Here is a 23,297-nt window from a genome sequence, read left to right on the forward strand (position 1 = left end):
ATCAAAGTTGTATTCACTGCTAGACCTGCATCACTGTAGCCTATGAAACATTACAAAAACATAAAACATGACATATTACATATAACTGTAAATCATCTGATCATCTAGTATTTTCAGATATCTAGGCTATATTTAACATTTATTTTATAAAATAAATGTTATTATTGGCCTGTTATGAAATCATGTATTGAACAATTTAAGCACAGCTCAGCTTTAAGAAACTCAAATAGCCTGCTTAGCATTTTGTGATCATTAAGGCTACTTTCACAAACTCTTATAGTCAGATGTCCTCTGATTTACCGATATCTAGGCGACATTTGTAATATTTATTTTGTATTTGGCCCGTTATGAAACAATGTGGAACAATTTAAACACAGTGTAAAACTTAAATCCCAAATTTGGAGACATCCATGTATGTTGAAATTTACTGCAAATTCAAAACGGGATTAGTCTGAAACGGCTAACAGTACAGGGGACTGCTTTACACCTTTCTGTTTGGTAAGGTCTGCTGTTTATTCTGATATTTGGTTTGTCATATGTTAAACGAAGGGTTCGTGAAGTATTCCACCGAGATGAATGGGTAGGAAGATGGACGCAAAACCTTCAGTAGAATTTATGATTAAATTGAATTATATTATTTACTTTTCTCGCGAACCGTTCACCACAGCAATTAGCGGCTAACATCGTTTAAAAGCTGAGAAAAAAGGTCTTTCATGTGATACTTGTGATGTCTGTGTGATGAGTAGGCTACTTTGCGAGTAGTTCAACTGAGAAGAATGGGTTAATTTGGACGCACTTTCTTTCTTGCGCTGTCACTTTCTCCACTGCGTAATTTGCGCTGTGAATGCTAAGATTATTTTGACAGGCCGTAGGCTAAATATATATCGCTATTAGTAGGACGCAAAGCAGAATATTTAAAGAAGGGGGCACCAAGGCCACCGTGGCCTGTAACATGTACATGGCCCCTCAACAATGTACATGACTGATTGGCAGCCTCAGAATATGACCAGACCCTTTCAGTCCATGTTGCCTGGGGATCCCCATCCTGGGGATGGCAGAGGACTAATATTAACCACACAAATAAGACTTGACACTAAGTAAGATGAGCAAGCCATAAGGAATGTAAGGTCAGCAAGTTTAGAGGTCAAAAAGAAGCCAAGTATGGAGAAGGAGATAGAGGATATTCAGTCTATTCTGAGTGAGAAAAACAAACGACGCCATGTGAAGACCAAAATAGAGCCAGCTTCCTTTGCGAACCCATGCTCTGGAATGCATTAAAGCTACACAGAAGTATTCAGTATTCTTTCGCTTTATCAAATTCCCTCTGGGTTTGAATTAGTTAATCAGAATTAGACACCACAGGCAGCAGGCTGAGGCTGGTGCCTGTGACTGGGCCAGCTCTCCAGGGCAGCCCTAGGGTTAGGCAGGGGGATGTGGCTCCCTCCAAGCCCTAGGGTTGGGGTTAGGGTTAGGGCTAGGGTTGGGGTTAGGTCTGAGGTGTGGGTGGGTGTTTGCAGGAAGCCTGGGGCCCAGGGCAGCTCTGCAGGACAGCACTAGGGTTAATCTGGGGCCCAGGGCAGCACTAGGGTTAAGCGGGGAGCTGGGCCTATGCTGGAGTCAGTGCAATGTAATAGGATGATGGTTTAAGATATAGGCCTTTGGCTACCACCAGCATGATGTTGATGTTCTTACATGGACATACTCAAATACACAAAATAACAGGTCAGTGTTCACCAGAAATATTATATTGTATGACAGAATGACTAACTTGTTCTGACTATTTAGTTTGTTTCCTTTACTCAATAAATGCTAAATCACAATAAAAACAGTGGCCATCTTTCCCTTTTGGAATCAATGATAGGATGCTAGCTTGTTGATTAACGGTCGCTAGTGATTGGTTCAAAGGAACTCGAATGATTCAACAAGTGTCCACCCACCAGGAAGAAGTTTGCTAATGAAGCTAGGCCAGACTCTTTGCAAAGAGGAGCGTAGCAAAATATAGTCAAGAGGTTCACCAGGCTAGTAATAATTAGGCTAATTAGCATAATAATAGATGTTTTTGAATTTTATTTTTTTTTCGGGATATTTCCCTGAAATGACTTTTTGCAAGTTGGGATGTCTGCACTTAACAGGGCTTAAAATTCATTTTTCAAAATGGGGGGGAATTCCCCCCTTAGGTTATTCATGTAGGGGGGATTTACACAATTTGGGGGGGAGGGGGGGTCGATTCTGATACCAAGTCAAGAATTGCGATTTCAATACTTCGATACTTTTTTTAAAAAAGTGTTTGATTTTGGGGCCCCCACCACCCTGACGTCATCAGTAATATATACTGTAGTGGGATCATTCACAACAGTGGACATCCTAGATTCTGCTTGACTCTCTCCACACACACAAACACACACTGAAAATGATAGCTTATGTGATATGTTTCTATCATATATTTTTGAATTCATATAGAGTGTATTTATTTAATAATGCATTTTTTTAAAGTATAGCATTTTACTAGTAATTACTAGTAGCTAAACATATTTAGTCATTTGAATGCCTCATATTGACGTTTAACCTATAACACTTAGGCATATCTTTAATGTGGTGTGTAGGTCCAATTGAGTGCACATATTGCTGAGTAGGTGTAATTGAGTGCCTGTCACTTTAAGAAAATACGTGAGAGTAATTCTATGGAGTAATTAGCCCCCCTTCAACCTGACGGTTTTAGGCTATAGTCGCTAGTGAATAAAAGTTGTGCATAGTGCGGTATGTGTATGCAAATCATTATGTTTTCTATGTCATTAGATACAATAAATGTTCAAAAAACTAACATGTCGAAGACAATCTTTCTGGGATCAAGTGTTGACGTGACCTGAGCTAGCAGGATAGTTACCAAGGGGCTCTTTCCAGATGTAAAAGTTTGCCATGGTAGCGTAGCCTATTTGCTTAAGCGCAAAGTGGTTCTCTCTCTCGCTCTCTCTCCGTGTGTGTGTGCGTCTGCATGAGGCTATGTTCAATTCAACTCGGTAGTTGATCAGTCCGGTCAATAGCACCGCATTCACGCCACTTAATGATTGGCTATATTAACGTCATCAGACAGGCTGTAAAAGTGTATGCGGGAATTTCTCGCATTATGATGGCTAGAGTTGCGGGACTTGAACAAATTATGCGCAATACCCGCAATCCCGCAGTGAAATTTAAGCCCTGCTTAAGTTGCTCTGAGGACAATGCTGTCCCTTCTGACACCTTGTGAACTGACATAGGCCTATATACTGTAAGTCACTTTGGATGGAAAGTGTAAACTGCTAAATGAATAAATGCAGATGTAAGTACACAGATTGTTAGCTTGTGCCCTTGCCTGGGACACGTAAGCTCAGTCTACCTAGAGAACAGAGAGTGGTGATACTAATCAAATCAGCTTACTATGAGATTCTCACACCATGAAGTGCTTTGAAAAGCCCTCTCAGGCCTCCTCTTGTATAAACCGACAATAAAAACAGGAAATGTGTCTGTCCACAGGCCAGTGGATTCTCTTTCTGAAATGTGTTTTGGAGCAGTTTATTCCTGATGGCTATGTAAATGTAATAGCATAAGCTAGCGGTGCGTTTCAGAAGCATTTCAGAGCTTGTGAAATGTTACGAGCTTTGTGCATGTCCATGTAAGCAAAAATACAATGAACTGGCTGAATAAAATGAACACAGATTTATTTGTAGAGAAGATGATAACCTATGGTGTCTTGCTAGCTGTCCATTTGCATGGTCGTGATTTAGCGCTCTCTCTGCATGTTAAGTGTACTAGCGTTGCCACTTCTGTGACACGCGCAGTGCACTGGTAAAATGCTACTTGGCTATTCACAGAGTTTCAATGTGAAATGGCAGCTTATGTGGGGCAGGCCAGTTGTGTTCCAGAAATACCTTTTTCTGCTGTAATTGCATTTGATGTGGACCATGAAATGTTGACATATTGAAAACGTGAAGGAAAAAAAATAAAATAAATTGGTGGCCATTTTAAAGCAGGCCCTGTGGAAAAAGCGAAAGCTTTTGGAGAAAGAGGAGCGCTGTGCTGTCAGCTCCTGGTTAGATCCTCTCACTGGTCTGTCTCTGGGGGACTCCAGTGCATTTGTGTTGTATTTTGTGCTTGAGTCGAGTGACACGCTTTGAAGGCGTGACAGCAGTCCTCTGCAGCAGGGGTGCCTGTGGTTTGGTTCCATACGCTGTTCCGCTGCGCTCCAGACCTCGACTCGCTCGCCGGCCACTGCGGAACACTCTCTCCGCTCTTTTCACGGCCTGGACACGTTCCAGTGGGTCGCATGAGGGCTAAGGGAACAGGTCATGAGCACTGTTCCTAAATATAGCTCACATTTCACAAGCATTAAACATTAGGTATTAAAAAATGGAATATTATTGAATCAGCCATTTCACAGCCACCCAAGATCACGAGAGCATGAGTCTAAAGAGCAACAGTTATTGAGCCGCCTGTACTTTCTAGGACTTCATGAGTTCTTCTGAGAAAAGACTGTCAATGTAGCATCATAGCTGAGTTTGAAATAAAGAAACTTGCCTAAATCCTTATGCAAATGCAGCGTATCAAGAGCTTTTCTGTTCCCAGACAGCAATCCAAGTGCAAATTATTCTGAGATATTGTCTTGAGCATCAGACTAGACTTCACCAGTGAATGCAGATTAGACTGGTCCACTGAAGCATGTATGTTCAACATTCGAGATGCTAATGCCAAGCAAACGCAAAGTCAGGATAAAGATATAGTCAGGAATCTTCACAGTGGAACAGCAACAATATGCTACATTTATTTATTATAATAATAATAATAATAAAGCTTTATTTGTATAGCACCTTTCATACACAGAATGCAGCTCAAAGTGCTTTACATTTGAAGCATGTAACACAATAGTAGTCAGTCAGTCATTATCAATCACTTTTCTTTGCTGTTTATGATATGCTCAGCAACATATCAAAAATATAGGAAATGACGTCATAAGACTGGCAGCCTTAACCCTCTTACCCTATTATACAACTCTTCACAATGCTAGAAAAACGCTCCATTGAATTTATAATGTATAGAACGCCAGGATAAAGTGGGATAATAAATAATGGATAAATAATGGAACGCCGGTCATTATCGGGAAAATAAGTCCCCTCAGGACGAAGACCCTCCACTGGCGCCGTCTTATTTTCCGATAATGACCAGCGTTCTATACATTATCCCTTACATAGCGCTTTGTCTGGCCACCCAGTAACAATATGCTAAATGTATATAGAGCTTTGTCTGGTCATCCAAATACCTCAGCTTTGTGTAACATGCACAACATCATTGTGTAGCATGCATCTGGGTGATGTATGGCAGCCATTTTGCATCACAACGCTCACACAAGCCTGTGGTGGAGAGTGAGGAAGTACAATCAGTGAATTGCACTAGGGAATGAGATCGGGGGGCAGATTAAGTGGAACAACACTACCATGTTTTTTTTTTTTTATGGGGCGAAGGACTTGGCACACAGCTGCAGTTCCAGCTCCCCTTCCTGGGGTGGGCAGAGCAGTCCACCTGCATTCTGCAGTGCTGTATCATGTGTCCAGCTGTCGAGATTATAAAAAGCATAATGAAATCTCCGTAAGTGTGGCCGGGTAGGAAAGGGACTAAGAGATGGCCATATCTGTGTAGCAGCACTGCTGGTGACCGTGTGGTAATGAGAGGAACGAGTAGGTGGCCCCTGAGAGAACAAAAATCGATTCCGCATGTGTTAGGACTGCGTTACCATGTCCACCATGTCCGTGACGCCGCTCTCTTAAGCGTCACATGCCTTGCTAGTGTAGCCATCACAAGAGCAGGTTCGATGCGCAGCGGAGAGACTTGAATGGGTCCAGATATGTGAGTGAAATATGTGGTGATGGAAACTCCTCCAGGGCCATCTATAATGGAGCAAACGCGCAAGGGCCCTGATAAGTGAGATTAAAAGAAGATGGAAACGGCACACACAAGCTGCGGGTCTGAAGGATCTCCCCTCCCACTGACCATTTCATCATCTCAGTTTTTTCCTGTCTTCTTTTTCATCTTTCCTGAAGTTTCTATTTCTTTTCTTTCCTGAAATTCCTATTCTAGATTTTAGTCAAGGCGAGAATCTTTTAATCCTTTTAAGACACTGTCAGAAGTATCTAGAATGCTGGGGTTTTGTGGAGCACTTTTATTATTGAATCTTTTATTATTGACTTTTTTATTGAATCTTTAGATTGGTCCTATTTTAGCCTTGTGAGGACTCTTTCTTATATTTTATTGCATTTAGTGTTTCAGGTACAAATGCAATGGGACGTAGCAAATAGGACAATTGTTCCCAGGGGAAATGCACTGAAACAAATTAACTAAGAAACAGAGCTTGGCTTTTCAGATGCTAGATTCAGTGATTAAATTGCAGACAGTGAGAGGATAGCACTCAACTGAGCTAGTTCTCTTTTTTATCAGGCTTAAGGAATGAGCATGGGGGGGTTGTGATGTGTGTGTGTGTGTGTGTGTGTGTGTGTGGGAGGGGGTTGTGATGGGGATTTAATTACCTCTGAAGTAGCTCACATCCAGCTTTCCAACTGTCCTGCCCAGATTATAAGAAGGTCAGCAGAATGAAACATCTCTGCAATAAGACTGTGTTGTCTTTGTGTACTATTATTCAGAAGAATCCAATTACACTGTGCTGTTAAGCCTCCAAAAGGTCTGCGGTAATGACCTACCTTACCATGTTCCAAACATCTGAGCGACAGCCAGGGTTGGTGAAAAGAGATGACAGGCTGTCCATCTTGCCTGTAGGAGCTGAAGGGCTCAGTCAGGCAGTCGTTATAATCTTTAATTCATTGGAGCACTGAAGTATTACACCCAAGCATTAGGCAGTCGGCTTGACACATCTCTTAAGTTCTCTCTCTTTTTTCCTTGAGTCTGAATCCAAGCCACAATAATTCACACAACGCATCTGTGGGGAGGAGGCATGAATGTAAAAAAAAAGAGGAGAGAGAGAGATTGAAATGCCGGCATAACCTTTGGGTATCGAGGCAGCAAGGGTGTTGAGACGTCCTATAGCCTCGGAAGGAAGCAGGCCGAGCTGGCGGATAAAAAGACTTTGGGGCTGCTGGGGGAGACAATCTTCCCTGGCGCTGTCGCCCCCAAGGCCCCATATTTCATCACAATAAGCCCTGGCGCGCTCACTTCCCTCTGTAGCTGAGCTTGTGGGCGCAGGCAAGCTGGAGGGGGGAGAAGGAGGAAATAGCACGCAGCGAAGAGGATATGATGTCAACCCAGGGAGAGGGTCATGTTTCATGTTGTCAGAGGCACTTGGCAGATTACCAGTCGAGCAGCGGAGAAGACTTAACTTCATCCCAGGCACGAGAGGGGCTGGGGGAAAGCCGCTCATGGTTCAGACTGCCTGTCCTCACTCGACATGGAGATTGTGACCCTGGACTTAGTCCACTGCAGGCCGACACCACACCAGTGCAGCCGAGATGCGAAGGCTTTCTGTTGCTTCATGTCGCGATGGGAAGGCTTTCTGTTGCTGCATGTCGCAATGTGAAGGCTTTCTGTTGCTGCATGTCGCAATGTGAAGGCTTTCTGTTGCTGCTGATGCGAAGGCTTTCTGTTGCTGCGGTCATTGCAAGGCGTTCTCTCTTTCTTCCATCTGTCATTTCTTTTCTTTTCTGTCATGCGGTCACCTTTACCTTCCACGTTAAATTCTATTTACTGACAAAAGGGAAGTGAAGGGCAATGTATTCACTGGAGAAAGTCATTTCGGGAGGATAAGCGAGATCCATCAGTCTGTGGACTTCTCCTTATTAGAGGAAAATATTACTCATGTTTATTCATGTCTACATTCATTTGCAAGCAGCCACAAACCTAGCGATGAAAGAGGAGGACGTGTTTGAATGCACCAGGCAAGGTTGGAAGGAATTGCAGAGGAAGTCCTCTCTGTCGCCTCCAGAATAGAGATATCAGCCCTCCCCCACAAGGAGCCAGAAAGCCCCTCCATCCCCCACCACCATAGCTCACGGCCCCAGCGCCAGGGGTCATTTCCTTGGTCATTTTCTGCCCCATTACCCCATATCACCTGCAAATGCTCATCTAATTTATAGAGCGCTTCTCACAGCCCGGGATGCCTTATGGATTAGGCGCCTATTGTGCGTAGGTTTGTGTTCTCCTTAGAGAAAGCCCGGCGGTGGCTGGCCCGGTAATAGCGGTCCGTATGACGATTCATAGTTTCACAATAAAGGGCTTTGGCTTGGCGCTGTAGTAGGGGAATTCTTCCGACGCTTGAAGGGAGAGCGTAGACGTCCGCCAAGGCCAATATGCCCTATCATGCCATGTTAAAAAGAGAGTAGGGGAAAAAGATTCAGCCTTTTATCTGGGTCCTTTTCTACATTCAGTGGGTTCTTGCTTCGCTAGTATTTCACCAATCTGCCCAAGTGACATGGAAATCAGTATGTTTTCACACAAACAAACAAACAAATACACAGACAGACACAAACAAACAAGCCAAAGCAGAAAGCAAGCCCCCCTCGGTGGAGGTCATTATTGATGACCGTTTGACCTCCAGTCATCAACCATGGATGACATGGGGCTCCCTGAAGTGGTGTTTGCCCTCACCTGAAAACCCCTACCAACACAGGGTGGCATGGGGCACCTGAAAACCCCTACCAACACAGGGTGGCATGCGAAAGGGGCTGTGCAGGTACTGTAAGCCTAACTGGTAAGGGAGATGATCCCATACTCCCCATCTTGAATACGCTGGGAGAGTACATCACCACGTTTGCACTCCTCCATCTCTTCTCTCTGTCTTTGCAGAACTAAGCAAAAGGTTTAGCCAAGGTGTTGGGGTCAGAGTGTTTAGCCAAGGTGTTGGGGCCAGGGTGTTTAGCCAAGGTGTTGGGGTCAGGGTGTTTATCCAAGCATGAAGCATGAAGGCATTCATTTGATTGAAATATATATAGGCTAAGGCAACCATTAGTGTCTTCTGTGCCAGTTAGCAAGAGAGCAAGAGCAAGTGGCAGTTATTGTTAAGTGCCACTTAACAATTGAAAATGCATTGTTTTTACATTTGCGTAAAACAATCTTTTAACCTTTACGTATGAAGTATGAATATGAAATGGAAAAGGGAACTTGTTTCAGACTTGATTGCTGTTTTGCTTTTTTGTGGCAGCATGTTAATGATGCACTTCTTGTGTTTTCCACTCCAGAATGCAGATTAGGGGTCTTAACGACTGATAGTTAATTGGCCGCCATTTACTCCCTCTCTCTCTGAGTGGAGACAGTCCTGTTGTCCAATTAAGACAAGCATAATTGCCCCATTCAAACTGACTCATACCTGTCAGTCATGTGAACCTCTCTCTTAGTATTCTTATCATTAACATTGTGAATAATGTGTGGTTTGTCAGCTACACAAGTAGTATCTAGACAACGCTCATCTCCTCAGCAGTACTACCACAGTACTAACTCCTCAACAGTACTACCACAATACTAACTCAGTACTAACTCCTGAACAGTACTACCACATATATATATATATATATATGAATTTAGAAGCAATATATATATTCACAGTGTTATGTTATAATTTTCAATGTTGTGTGTTTTCCCCTTTAGGTAATGTTATGTAGTGCATATATTTTCTGTTAACAAGATAGCAAGTTGTTATGATTGATACCGATGGTGCCTCTCCTAATGCGTTGGTGTCTTGTCTACCCTTGGCCTCCGTCTCGTGCACACATGTGAACCTGTGCCAAGCTGCTATCTGTGTCAGTGTCAGAATGCTGGTGCCAGCCTCTTTAATAAATGGCTAGGAGTCAAAGATTCAACCTCACTGCGAGACATACAAAAATATTATATTTTTAGGAGTACCAGTAAAATGCCTGTGCCCTGTACTCAAAGTGTGTTGATAAAAAAAACTCTAAGTGACAGCCAGTGGATAATGACTGTAAACAGGTTTTACAAATCAGCATGGCATAAAATGAGACTAAAAATAGTTTCTGTGTGCAAAAGCAAGTTGTCACCCCTACAGGATGGGGCCTGTGTGATCCCATGTGAGCAGACACTTGAAGTGTTGCCACTTAGCGCATACATTTGCTGTGTCAATCATATTTTTCCAAAACATGCTAAGCGTTTGGCTAAGTGTTTGGCTCCCCTCTTGCTGCAGCTTTCCTCAGTGTAGGGCGACACAGTACAGTGACAAGGAAACTCAAAAGTCCTGCTGTGATGTACCATCCTGTGCTTGACAACTCAGTAACATTAGGTCGTTGGCAGTGCTCGGCTAACCTTGAACTGGCTTGGAGTTGAATGAGAACGTCTCGCCGTGCGTCAGTCAACCAGGGACGCAGACGAGAGCGGTGTCAGCGAATGACTGTGTGGAACACAAGGCTATGGCTAGAGCCAGGCTGGAAAAGCAGCATGAGCCAGCAAGCCAGTACAAAAGAACAGGCGAAGAAACTGCAGACTCTTTCTCTTCAGAGTCACTCCAATTCAGAGTAAAAGTTGAAAACACAGTTTTTCACTGTGCATATTACTTTGTAATTAATGCCGAACATTCCGGGCATGAACATGGGGGCTCATGAACATGCCCCCAGAGTGTAGACTGTAGCTGCCTGGCAGCTCTAGTTGTTGGCTGCAGCAACTCAAGCAAGGTAGAACCCTATGGGTAGAACCGATTGTTTTTGTTCCAACAGAGATCTATGTGAAAAAACACCGGTATTCTCCTTCAAGTGCAGTGCTACACACACTAGTTATACTCAAGTGCAGTGCTACACACACTAGTTATACTCTTAGTGTTTTAGTATAATGATACTATGTACTTATATGGAACTTAACCGAATCCTGCCCCTATATTGTATGCACAGAGACAAGGTATCAGCAGAACAGTAGGGCATAGTTGTGGCATCTTATACTGTACCACACTGGATGCACAGAGACAAGGTATCAGCAGAACAGTAGGGCATAGTTGTGGCATCTTATACTGTACCACACTGGATGCACAGAGACAAGGTATCAGCAGAACAGTAGGGCATAGTTGTGGCATGTTACAGTATACTGTGCCACACTGGATGTGAGCCAACTGTTGTAGTTTTTCGAAATAACAAATCAAGGCCATAAACTTTCTCTTTCTCATCAACTGGGAAATGCCCCATCACTTTTCATCCATTGAAATGACAGATGCAAATCTTTTTTTACTACTAAGACTGTGGAAGGTGAACTGTTTGACAGCTCATTTCAGACACGGCAATAATCACAACAGATTATTATGATGATGCCCGTAATGACAATCTGTTTTGGACAATGACGGCGATCAGTTGATTTGGCTCCGAAAAGGAAGCTTCATCATTTGTTTGATACCTCAGCCAACAACCACACATTACTCCTAATTTCCACTGGCATGTCTGCTAGACAAGTGTCCTCATCAAAACCGGGCCTATTGTTTGTCCCAGTGCATTAGCAAAGCGTTCGCTTCCCCTGCAACAGCTCTGCGTTGGACCAATTCACGCCAATTTACAATGCACATGCATCCATATAGAACATAAGTAAGAAAGCGCACAGCGACATCAATCAGTATTGTGGTGGTGCGCTGGTGTCTAAATTGAGCACTCAAGCATGTAGATTACACACACAATCACACCGCCGAACACCATAACGTGTTTGTCCCTGTCTGTAAATTGTCTGTGAATATATGTGTGTTCCCTCAAGCGTTCCCTTGCGAATCTCTACTTAAACTGAATTTCAATGACTCCTCATGTACAGCCGGGGGAGGGAGGAAAGCAAAAAATGCCAATGTGTCTTTCACGACCCCCAGACACAGTTTTATGTTTTTTCACTTGAAAAGCAGCACCATTTACACAGGGGATCATCATACTCTCATACACCATGAGTGTGTGTGTGTGTGTGTGTGAGATTTTTGTGCGAGACACACTGATTTTGTCTGTGAGGTTGAAACCTTGTTTATGCTGTTTAGAAAGAGCCCAGATGGGCTGTGTTTAGATGAACACACTAGAACAACTCTCTACCCGTCGTGACTAGCGCAGACAGCATCCAAACACAGCTGCCGCGACTAGCACAGACAGCATCCAAACACAGCCGCCGCGACTAGCGCAGACAGCATCCAAACACAGCCGCCGCGACTAGCACAGACAGCATCCAAACACAGCCGCCGCGACTAGCGCAGACAGCATCCAAACACAGCCGCCGCGACTAACATAGACAGCATCCAAACACAGACGCCGCAACTAGCGCAGACAGCATCCAAACACAGCTGCCGCGACTAACACAGACAGCATCCAAACACAGCCGCCGCGACTAGCGCAGACAGCATCCAAACACAGCCGCCGTGACTAGCGCAGACAGCATCCAAACACAGCCCGCGTACTGTAGAGCTCCTGCTGTGGTCCTAGAGGATGCACGCCATATGTGACAGCTCCTGCTGTGGTCCTAGAGGATGCACGCCATATGTGACGAGTCCTGCTGTGGTCCTAGAGGATGCACGCCATATTTTGCTGTGTGTAAACACGAGAAACATACAGTATGTAATGTGTGTGGCCTGTCTGGCACATTATAGAGCTCCAGTGCACTAGTGTTAATTTTTTGTCAGTCAGTATGTTTACATGCACAGGTAAGTCGAGCTACAGTTATAGCTCGGCTGGGATTTGACCATAGACAGTAAAAGATTTGACTGGACCACTGTCATATTCGTAGTAGGCCTATTGTGTAGACTAATTATAGGCTACTGTTGAAGTAGGTCTAATCTAATTTTTTTTAGCTAGGGTTAGTTAAGTGGTCCTGAAACTGAAAAAGTTTGAGAAATACTGTCATAGGCCAAAGTATTAATGTTTTACTCCGCCACGCTAGATGGCGATATGCGCCCAAACACAACACATTCCCCAAACAAACTCTCCATCTTAGCCATAGCTAACTTGCTAGCGAACTTTCCATATTAACTTACTTGCTAGCAAACTTTGCATCATCAGTCTAACTAGTTAAATAGTTGACATTACATGATGAACATTTTCGTATGGACATTCTGGGGGATGTTAATTTGTATGAGAGAAGCTTCAACTTCTGGGTATGTAGCATTGTGGCATAAAGCTTAGGTAGTTAGCTTGCTAACTCTGGCAGAAATCTCCAGTGTTCTTGTTCCATGTAGTTTCGTGTTGCAGCCACAGGGTTGCAGCAACAGCACGTAGACTAGCCTACAGGAAAGCTGTTGCGTATGAACTCATTCGGAATATTTTGAAAACGTAACAGCTAGATATTCTGTCTTTTCATTTTGTAGACGAAAATGAAGAGAGATTTTATCTTAGTTTTTATTTCATGCAAAACATTTTAGTCTCGTCTTTTTTCGTCAACAATAATGCATCTTAAGATAGTCCTAGTCAGTGTTTCAGGACATTACTGCCGTCTCGTCATCGTCTCGTCTTAGTCATAAAAAAAAAGGTCGTTGACGAACATATTTCCTCTTGTCTCGTCTGACGAAATATATATATATTTATATATATATAAAAGTATATATATATGGAGCTGCCTCCATATGATAGCTGGGCTAAAAGTTTGGATTAAAACAGTATTTATGGATGAAGTGCTTTGTGTGGGGTTTTTTTACTCAAAAGTCACAGCATACTCACACTGTAGTCAAAGACCTGGAGATCTAAAGATGTTCTGTTCATTCTTGGCCAGAGAGTTCTGTTCTGTGAAGAATTCTGCAAACTTCAAGCTTTGGTGAAGGATCCCACTGGCTTGCAGCTCAGAGGAGAGCGGGATGTGCCTCTGACCTCCATCCAACCCGACACCACACTGTGCGCCTCTGCCACTGTTTCTGACGCCCGTAACAGCCTGACCTGCTTGCCTCCCCACCTACACTGTCAGAAAAGGGCTGCTCGTAGCTAACAGACTCTCGCTCTCACTTTGGACACCATATACTGTGTATATTTATTCTCTTTATGTTGGATTTTCTTGTCTCTCTGTTCTGTCCATGCTGTGTTAATATTGATTGGTGCAGGAATGACTAAAGCACAGTTTACACCCTTCTGAGCTGCAGACGTTGATGCCAAAGTTCACCCAAAGTGTTCCGTGACTTAGCTGTTTTAGCCCTGGGCTGAGATTTAGTTACTTGAACAGAACATTATCTGAGTTGGTGGAGACTGGCGAGCAGCGGGAAGGAGATGTTCTGCCGAGTTCCCAAGCCTGACAGGTTATTAATATGACATCCAATTTTCACTTGTTTTTGTTAACATCATTATCTAGAGTCGACGATGAAGAACAACAAACACACCCACACACACACACACTTACACACACACACATGCACAAAAAAGCCGAATGATGCTGTTCCTAGTTTCCAGGCTTCAGAAGAGTCCCTTTGAAACGCTTGACAGGCCTGCAGAGGTGTATCTACATCCTGCCTTTCCTGACTCTTCTCAAATGGCTGATGGCAACACCGGGAGTTATGATTGGTTTAAATGGGCTCAGAAATCAGAGCTGCAACAGTGTAGGCCTACGAGCACTTTTATTTTTGTTTTATTTTTTCTCGTTTCGTTTGATGGATGGCGTTCTGCTACATATGCCAATACAATTCTGTTCCAACTCATTGGGCACTTTGCTGGTGTTTATTTTTGGCACGTTTCAGGTGTACGTAGGTGATTTCTTTTGTGTTTTTCATGTCCGTAATATAATGAGATAATGTCAGTGTTCTTATCTAACCTTGTCATTTAGGACAGCCTATGCTCAAGGCCTCTGTAATTGTTGGACAGTTAAGGAAATTAAGACCCCCGGTAACCAGTTAATGTCGCTGGCCTACCCTGTCAACTCTGAATTCCACTTAGAGTAATACATTTTCACAATAAGCGTATTAGGGATTTTGGACTGTCTAAAAGCCCAGAGCATCATATACTGAGCTCAGATGCAGAATGGATGCTTAACGCTTGGCGCTCGTGATATTGGGTTGTCCTATGCATGTCTCTGCAGAGCAATTACTCCATCGAGGCAGTGCTTCAGCACAGAGCGACACTGACCGCGTGCGAAAGGCGCAGTCATCCCCTCTCTCTCTCTCTTGTCACCTTGACTTTGGCGGCGGATCCTCTTAATGTGTTTACCTCCAGCAAAGTGTACCGCCACACTCCATTATTGGTGGCTATTTAAGGTCTGTTTCAGCGAGCCAGCCGGGAAATGCACAGAGTCCTTGCGCTTGAAAAATGAGTCCACTTGTGCTGGAGGCTACCGCTACATCACGTCCACTCACCCATTTCGCTGGCGATATTAGCGCGGCGTATTAGCATTCTGTCCTGTCCTGCCCGCGATTCAGACGAGCAGCAATAATGATCTGTTCCATTACTATTTTTTATGCACTTCGGCATAGAATGAGACAGCGTGTCAGTAGAAAGATTTGTCTTTCCGCAGCAAAATGAAGCGGGGTGGGCGATTAGCGCCAGGGCTAGGAGTGAATTTGCAGCATCCTTTTTTTTAAGTAGCGTGACTAAACAGAGAAACGAAAAGAAAAAAAAAACACCAATTACGACAGTCCAATTAATCCTCATTTTCTTTTTCAAATTGTTTTAATTTACCAGCGGCTAAGGACTATACAGCCATGGCCTTTTTAAGGGCCTAAGTAATCATTTGAATATGCACGGCAGGTCAGTTACTGAAGTACAGTAACACTTAGTAGGGAGGAATAGGAGAAGAGAAATGTGATCTCTGAGTCCCCGTATGGGATTATACATCATAACACCAGCGCCAGTGCTAATCAGACTGTGGAACAAAATGACGCCTGCGGGGAACCATTAGCAAAAGAAAGGATTTAGCGAAAGTCATGCAGAGGTTAAGAAACAGAGAAACGCAGACATTGAGGCTCTAAGGGAGACTGATTGTGCACATGAATCTGAAGATGTTCGTGTCGGAGAAGTCGGCATTATGGTGGGAGTTCCTGTCTCCAAATAGAGTGCATTTAATCTGGGAACTTTCTTAAGACTCTGGAGTGAAAGATAGATAGAGGAGACCACCACCAGGAAGAATGGAACAGGATTGTGGGGTGGAGTGGTGCAAGTGGTGAAGTAGTGGCAATAATGTGATCAGACCCCCCTCCCATACACACGCCCACACACACACACAGGCTCAAAAAAAAGAAAGAGAATTCCGGATTGATGGATGACCTCATTTGTGTTTGGGCGTCTCTTCAGAGCGGAGTATTTCTCAAGGTTCGTTCCCACTCAGCATCCTCTGCAGTGCTGAAGGCTTCCCGGGGGAGGGACGCTATTTTTTAAAGCAGAGAGTGCAACACGCACAGAGGTGCGCTCCCCGAGCATAAAGGTGTAAATCACTACGCATCACTAATGCAATTCTGGGATCAGACCCTGCAGGGGATGAGGAGTCCCACCAACTGCATCATCTCCATAAGCTCAAGCACTGCTGCTGGCCTGTTCTACAACTTTCTGACAAAGAAATATTGTGCAGTATATGGGCCACACATACTCTATAAATGCTATATATGGGCCACACATAATACTCTATAAATGCTATATATGGGCCACATATACTCTATAAATGCTATATATGGGCCACACATATATACTCTATAAATGCTATATATGGGCCACACATATACTCTTAATGCTATATATGGGCCACATATACTCTATAAATGCTATATATGGGCCACACATATATACTCTATAAATGCTATATATGGGCCACACATATACTCTTAATGCTATATATGGGCCACATATACTCTATAAATGCTATATATGGGCTACACATATACTCTTAATGCTATATATTTGGCCACACATATACTCTATAAATGCTATATATGGGCCACACATACTCTATAAATGCTATATATGGGCCACACATATACTCTTAATGCTATATATGGGCCACACATATATACTCTATAAATGCTATATATGGGCCACACATATACTCTTAATGCTATATATGGGCCACACATATATACTCTATAAATGCTATAGATGGGCCACATATACTCTATAAATGCTATATATGGGCCACACATATACTCTTAATGCTACATATGGGCCACACATATAATCTATAAATGCTATATATGGGCCACACATATACTATATAGATGCTATATATGGGCCATATATACTCTATAAATGCTATATATGGGTCACACATATACTCTATAAATGCTATATATGGGCCATATATACTCTATAAATGCTATATATGGGCCACACATATATACTCTATAAATGCTATATATGGGCCACACATATACTCTTAATGCTATATATGGGCCACACATATACTCTGTAAATGCTATATATGGGCCACATATACTCTATAAATGCTATATATGGCCCACACATATACTCTATAAATGCTATATATGGGCCACACATATACTCTATAAATGCTATATATGGACCACATATACTCTAAAAATGATATGGGCCACATATACTCTATAAATGCTGCAAATGAAAAGCTGCTCCACTAACTGCTGTATATGATCTCAGGTAAGATGGCCCTTCACTTTCAATTTTTGTGTTGATTTTGCAGTTCCTCTCACTAACATTTGAAATATATTTAAGCTGCTTGATTGAATAGCCTATTTTCAGTTTCAGTTTATGCTCATAGCTGTGCAGTTATTCATCTTTTTCATGATGTGAATTGTATGGTAACTTAGTGAAATTGGTACACAGTAAATTAACTGTAGCATCCAGATCAGACTCTTTGAGAGATAAACAACTGAACAAGTTCTCGCTTTCTTTGAAAGAGTTTGCCAATTTGGATTTTCATTTTTACAACTTATATTCTTGACCTTGTTGCACATCCCCCCGACCTCTGGGTTTAAATTATGCATGCTGCACAAGCCTCTGGATTTGTCCAAAAGTTGTTTTAATGGTCACTGGGAATTCAGACAGCCTAATGAGATCAATGTTTTATTCGGTCATATTTGGCGAAGGAGAAAGGTAATGATTCTCTGTCTTTAGTAATACCTGTCACTGAATGTCCAATTAGATACAGTATGTCCACGCCTGACCAAAGGAGAACGAGAGTGGATGGCCAGCATGTGTAAATCATCCCAGATTAAATTCAGCTGATTCTGACCCAGCAGCCCGCACTGTGTTGCAGATCAATACAGATATTGTTAAGGGGAGCAGCTCTCAGGCAGGCTTGTATCTCAGTCCTTAGATACACCTTCTGAGCCCTTTGGGTGTGTGTGGGTGCGTATGTGTGTGCGCGTGCGTGCGTGTGTGTGTGGGTGGGTGTGTGGGTGGGGGTGTGTGTGTTAGTGTGTGGGTGTGGGTGGGTTTGTGTGTGTTAGTGTGGGTGTGGGTGTGGGTGCCAGCAAGGCATGTTTAATAAGTCCAGTGCTCATCCGTTTACAAGCATGGACGGTGGCTGCTTGAGCACCAAGACGTAAATTGCCAGCCCCCCTAAGCCAGCAGAGTAATTCAAGGGGGGAGAGCTGGTGGCACATCCAGTCCTTTCTCCTATCTGGATGTAATTCCCCGGTGATCCATTCGAAGGACACCATCAGCATTTCAGACCGAGCCACACTCTCCATCGCTAAAGAAGAAAATTATAGGAATCAATATCACGCCACCGGACTTGAGCTTGGGTGGCGCACTGGACGCCTGTGAGGTGTAATTCGTAATATGCGGCTGATCTTGAAAGTTGGGAGACGAGTGGAGGAGGGAAGAGTGTGAAATGAGATGTCCAGCCGCCCGCCGTACAGATGATTAAATGAATTTCTTTCTCTTTTTTTTTTTTTGATCAACCCTGTTGCTTCTCTCTCCTCTGGCTCCTGCCATCTTTCTGCTCCGGCTGGAGAGAAGCTCCCGGCTCCCCAATTTAGAGAGGCCTAATGAGCTTCCCTCCCCCTGACCCCCCCCCCCCACTCCAGTGGTCCTCCCTGGAGAGTCCTTTAAGGGGATAGAGAAAGATAGAGGGAGAGACAGATGAGAGACATGCTGAGAGAGAGAGAGGGGAGGCTGGCAGAGAGAGAGAAAGATGAGAGAAACGCTGAGAGAGAGAGAGAGAGAGAAAGATGAGAGGAATGCTGAGAGAGAGAGAAAGAGAGTAAGAGGGGAGGCTGGCAGGGAGAGCGGGAGGAAGTGCCAATGCCTCGTTGAGCAGGAACATGAACACTCAGAGTGCCATTAGAACTTTCTAGAGTCTGACGCTCCTGGCTCAGAAAAGGCGTCTCCCGGTGATCGCCCTCGACAGGGAAATAAAGCTGTCAGTCAGGCCCTGCCATTGGGAGTCACAGGCACCCCATTTACCTGTGACAGCCTGACCCCCCCCTCCACCCCTCCCCCCATCATCCCTCTCTGTCTCCTTGTCTAATTCACACCTATGAGATGGCTGGATGCCACTAGCTGGGTTATTTGTCTGCTAAACTCCACCGGGAAGCTGAGACTGCAGGAAAAAAAGGCTTCAGGCTGAGATTGAGCGCCGCGCCTCTGGAGTAATAACAGGGATGCAAAACAGGAGAGGGACCTGGTTAATGTGCGCGGCTTTGGCAGACGTAATTCGAGACGTCTGGAGATGAGGTTTCACATCGTGCTGTTCAGTGTTGTTTTTTATGTTTGTCTCTCCCTCTGTTCCTGTGTCTGTGTGGGGAAAAAGGTGATATTTGCTCTGGGACTCGGTGACGCGGTGATGACTGAAGGCTGTGTAATGAAGAAAGGCGCAAAGCACCAGGCTCTTGAAGGTGGCGTTGTCACAACAGGCCTGTCAAACACCCGTCTCGTTCGCCACTGACAGGAATGTCTGTGTGATGCGTGTGAGGTTCCAGCGAGAGAGACAGACTCTTCTGCTCTGAAGGGGTGTCCCCACAGAACCGCTATCTCTAGTCAGATCTTTCACACAGAACGCTATCTCTAGTCAGATCTTTCACACAGAGCCGCTATCTCTAGTCAGATCTTTCACACTTTTTTTAACTGGCACCAGTGAAATCTTTGATGTCGAAATTAAATCGGCGCTTAATCGGTTTGCTCTGAAGATGTGGCAGCGTAGTTTGCAGTCAGTGTGCTTCGCACCATAGAGCTCATCACTCCACCCACCGGCTCCCGCAAACGCCCGACGCCTATCAAGCCCCTTAACCCAGCATTCCGTTGTTCCCACGTCAACCAGGGCGAGCTTTCCTCTTCTCTTCTTTTTGTCTCCTCCTCTCCTCCTCTCCCTCCTCTCCTCCTCTCCTCCTCTCCTCCTCTCCCTCCTCTCCTCTCCTCTCCTCTCCTCTCCCTCCTCTCCTCTCCCTCCTCTCCTCCTCTCCTCTCCTCCTCTCCTCTCCTCTCCTCTCCTCTCCTCTCCCTCCTCTCCTCCTCTCCCTCCTCTCCTCTCCTCTCCCTCCTCTCCTCCTCTCCTCTCCACTCCTCTCCTCTCCTCTCCCTCCTCTCCCTCCTCTCCTCTCCCCTCCTCTCCTCCTCTCCTCTCCCTCCTCTCCTCCTCTCCTCTCCTCTCCTCTCCTCCTCTCCTCTCCACTCCTCTCCTCTCCTCTCCCTCCTCTCCCTCCTCTCCTCTCCCCTCCTCTCCTCCTCTCCTCTCCCTCCTCTCCACTCCTCTCCTCTCCTCTCCTCCTCTCCCCACTCTATTTACATTTCAATGCTTAAGACTCAGGTAGGAGGGGTAGGAGGGAAAAGCACATTTGCTCAGAATCGCCCCGTTTTCCATATAGATGACAAAGGGATGAACAGCACGACACCCCCAGCATCCCCAAAGGTGGCTTGCACTCCGTCAGTTACAATACAAAGAGAAGTGTGCCAACCCACACACACACACACACACACACACCAGCCCACTCCATCTGGCCAGCAAATGAGCTCAAGGCAGACGAGGCCGCAAGTGAACTGTGTGATTGATGACACATGGAGTGCACTGCAGTGGACACCGGGGGGGGGGGGGGGGGGGGGGGTAGATAACGGCGACTGAAAGGCCAACCAGGCTGACCCCACCGTTTAATGAGACGAACCCCAGGAGCAGTACACAGGATGGGGGCACAACACAGCATCAACACCGCCTACACACACACACACACACATGCTTCATGGGGGGTAGCAGGAGGGGTGTGGGTGGATGAGTGGGGGGGCAGGAGGGGTGTGGGTGGATGAGTGCAACAGGAGTGCAGGGCTGGAGGTTTATTCAACCCCTCCCCACCACCAGCACCCTAACTGCCATTGCCTCACCCCCATCTCACCCCCATCTCCCTCTCCACTCCTGACTGGTACCGTACTCGGCCATACGGGCGTGATGTATGGCTCTCCCCTTTCACTGCTGTGGGGAGAAATGTGCTGCCCTGGATACAAAGTCTCATCTGCTCAGATATGGCTCCAATATCTCTTAATATAAAGACTCATCTCTGCTCATATATCGGACTCCACCACACTGCTCGCCTTTTGGCTCACCGTTGCAACTGAGCGCAGAAACATGGCTGATGTTGGCAGAGCAGCAGTGAAGAATCTCACAGGGTTGTGCATGTGTGTGTATGTGTGTGTGTGTGTGTATCAGTATGTGTGATGTGTAAGTCTCTGTCTCTGTGTGTGTATGTGTGTGTGTGTTTGTGTGTGTGTGTGTGTGTGTGTGCGTGCGTGTGAGAGAGAGTATGTATGGTTTGTGTGTGTGCGTGCGTGTGAGAGAGAGTATGTATGGTTTGTGTGTGTGTGTGTGTGTGCGTGTGTGTGTGTGTGTGAGAGAGAGAGAGAGAGAGTATGTATGGTTTGTGTGTGTGTGCGTGTGTGTGAGTATGTGTGTGTGTGTGTGTGTGTAGTGGGGCGTTTCTGGCTTCTCGCCTGTGTGCCTGCAGTCCTAGTGCTCCCAGTGCTCATCTCTGCGAGCGGAAAGCTCTCCCAGGAGGGAAGCCCCATTAGACCTGCAGGTGTACCCTGCTAATTGACTTCCATAAAGATGGTGATTGTCTTCAGGCTGAGGAAGAATACTAGCTGCTTCCTCTTTATTTATTTCATTCATCGCTATCAAAACAAACACACACTCACACACATGCACACACACACACACACACAGTACATACACACACAGACACACACACACACACATACAGTACATACACACACTCACATACACACACTCACACATAGATACACGCACTCACACACACACACACACACACTGGTGCTCTCCTCCTGCCTCTGCATTCATGGATGTGCCCCGTGTGTGTGAGAGCTGAGAGGCAGGTGCCCATCTGCTCTGTGGCCACAACAAGCTGAATAAGCTGCACATAATCTGTTTGGGAGGAGACAGACTTGCTGAGCGAGACGACTCAAACGGGGGGAGATGCGTGAGGCTCCGTCAGCCGGTACTCACCGAGCCAAACTCGGCCCGGGCACCACCGTGTAGCCATCTGACCAGAACAGCCGCCCAGTCTTTCAAGGAAAATCAGAAACTTCTGAAGGGGTACAGTTGGCATCCGCCCTGACAACATGCAGGGAAAGTAAAATCAAAGTGTGCAATGTACGTGTTCAAGGGGAAACAATTTTGACCTTGGTCTCAGATTACAGCTTCTTGAAATGGCTTAAAAGTTAATTACCAGTATGAGCAAATTGCTCTCTAGTATGTAATGAAGGTTGTCATCCATCTTGTCAACAGGTGGGTAATATATGAGTCATCGTGCACAGGCTTAGGGTAATGATCAAACACGAGTGGCATTCTGTTTATTTTATTTTTTTTTGATGGCAATTCAAATGACCTTTAGTAAATGACCAGCTAGGGTAAACAAATCAAGCTATGTTTTTGATCACATGCTGTACTGGGTTTGTTTTGAAGAATAGGAATTGGTCTATTTTAACGAATAAGGGCTGCCAACAGCATTGGAGTGATTTCACAAAGCTCTCTTTGCCAAGAGCCTTCAGATGATTGTGATCGGCAGGAAAACAATAATACATCACATATGAAGCAGCATGACCTCCGCGGAGAAGTCAGACATTCTGAACAGAGGTGGAGAAAATATATTGCTCCTGGTGAAAATTGTTTTTATTTCACTCTTATACACTCCTGAATAATTTTCAGGAAATGTCAAGGGTTGCAGGTGTGCTCAGAAATAACAAGGTTGCTGCCTTGCTCATTTTGGAGTTCCTTGTTACTGCGAGGTGCTTTCCAACTCTATTTCCGAACGGATTTGTTGTTTCCCTTTAAGCACTGGCAACCAATCTGTATCTTAAGCTTATCACCTCCTCTCTTCTCCTCTCAATCTCTCTTTCCTACTCTCTCTCCCTCTCTCTCACTCTCTTTCTCTCTCTCTCTCTGTCTCTCCCTCTCTCTCTCTCTGACAGTGCTTTGATCAGTGTGCCCGGGTGCTAATC

The 23,297-nt window shown here is 44.9% G+C and overlaps 1 protein-coding gene across 2 annotated transcripts in view; it reads left to right on the plus strand.

Annotated features, from left to right (window-relative positions):
• The window catches only part of cntnap2a (contactin associated protein 2a), a 359,439-nt gene that overhangs the window by 219,971 nt on the left and 116,171 nt on the right, over positions 1-23,297 (plus strand). The gene's annotated exons all lie outside the window — the stretch shown is intronic.

This window comes from Alosa sapidissima, chromosome 17, assembly GCF_018492685.1.
Source record: "Alosa sapidissima isolate fAloSap1 chromosome 17, fAloSap1.pri, whole genome shotgun sequence".
NCBI lineage: Eukaryota > Metazoa > Chordata > Actinopteri > Clupeiformes > Clupeidae > Alosa > Alosa sapidissima.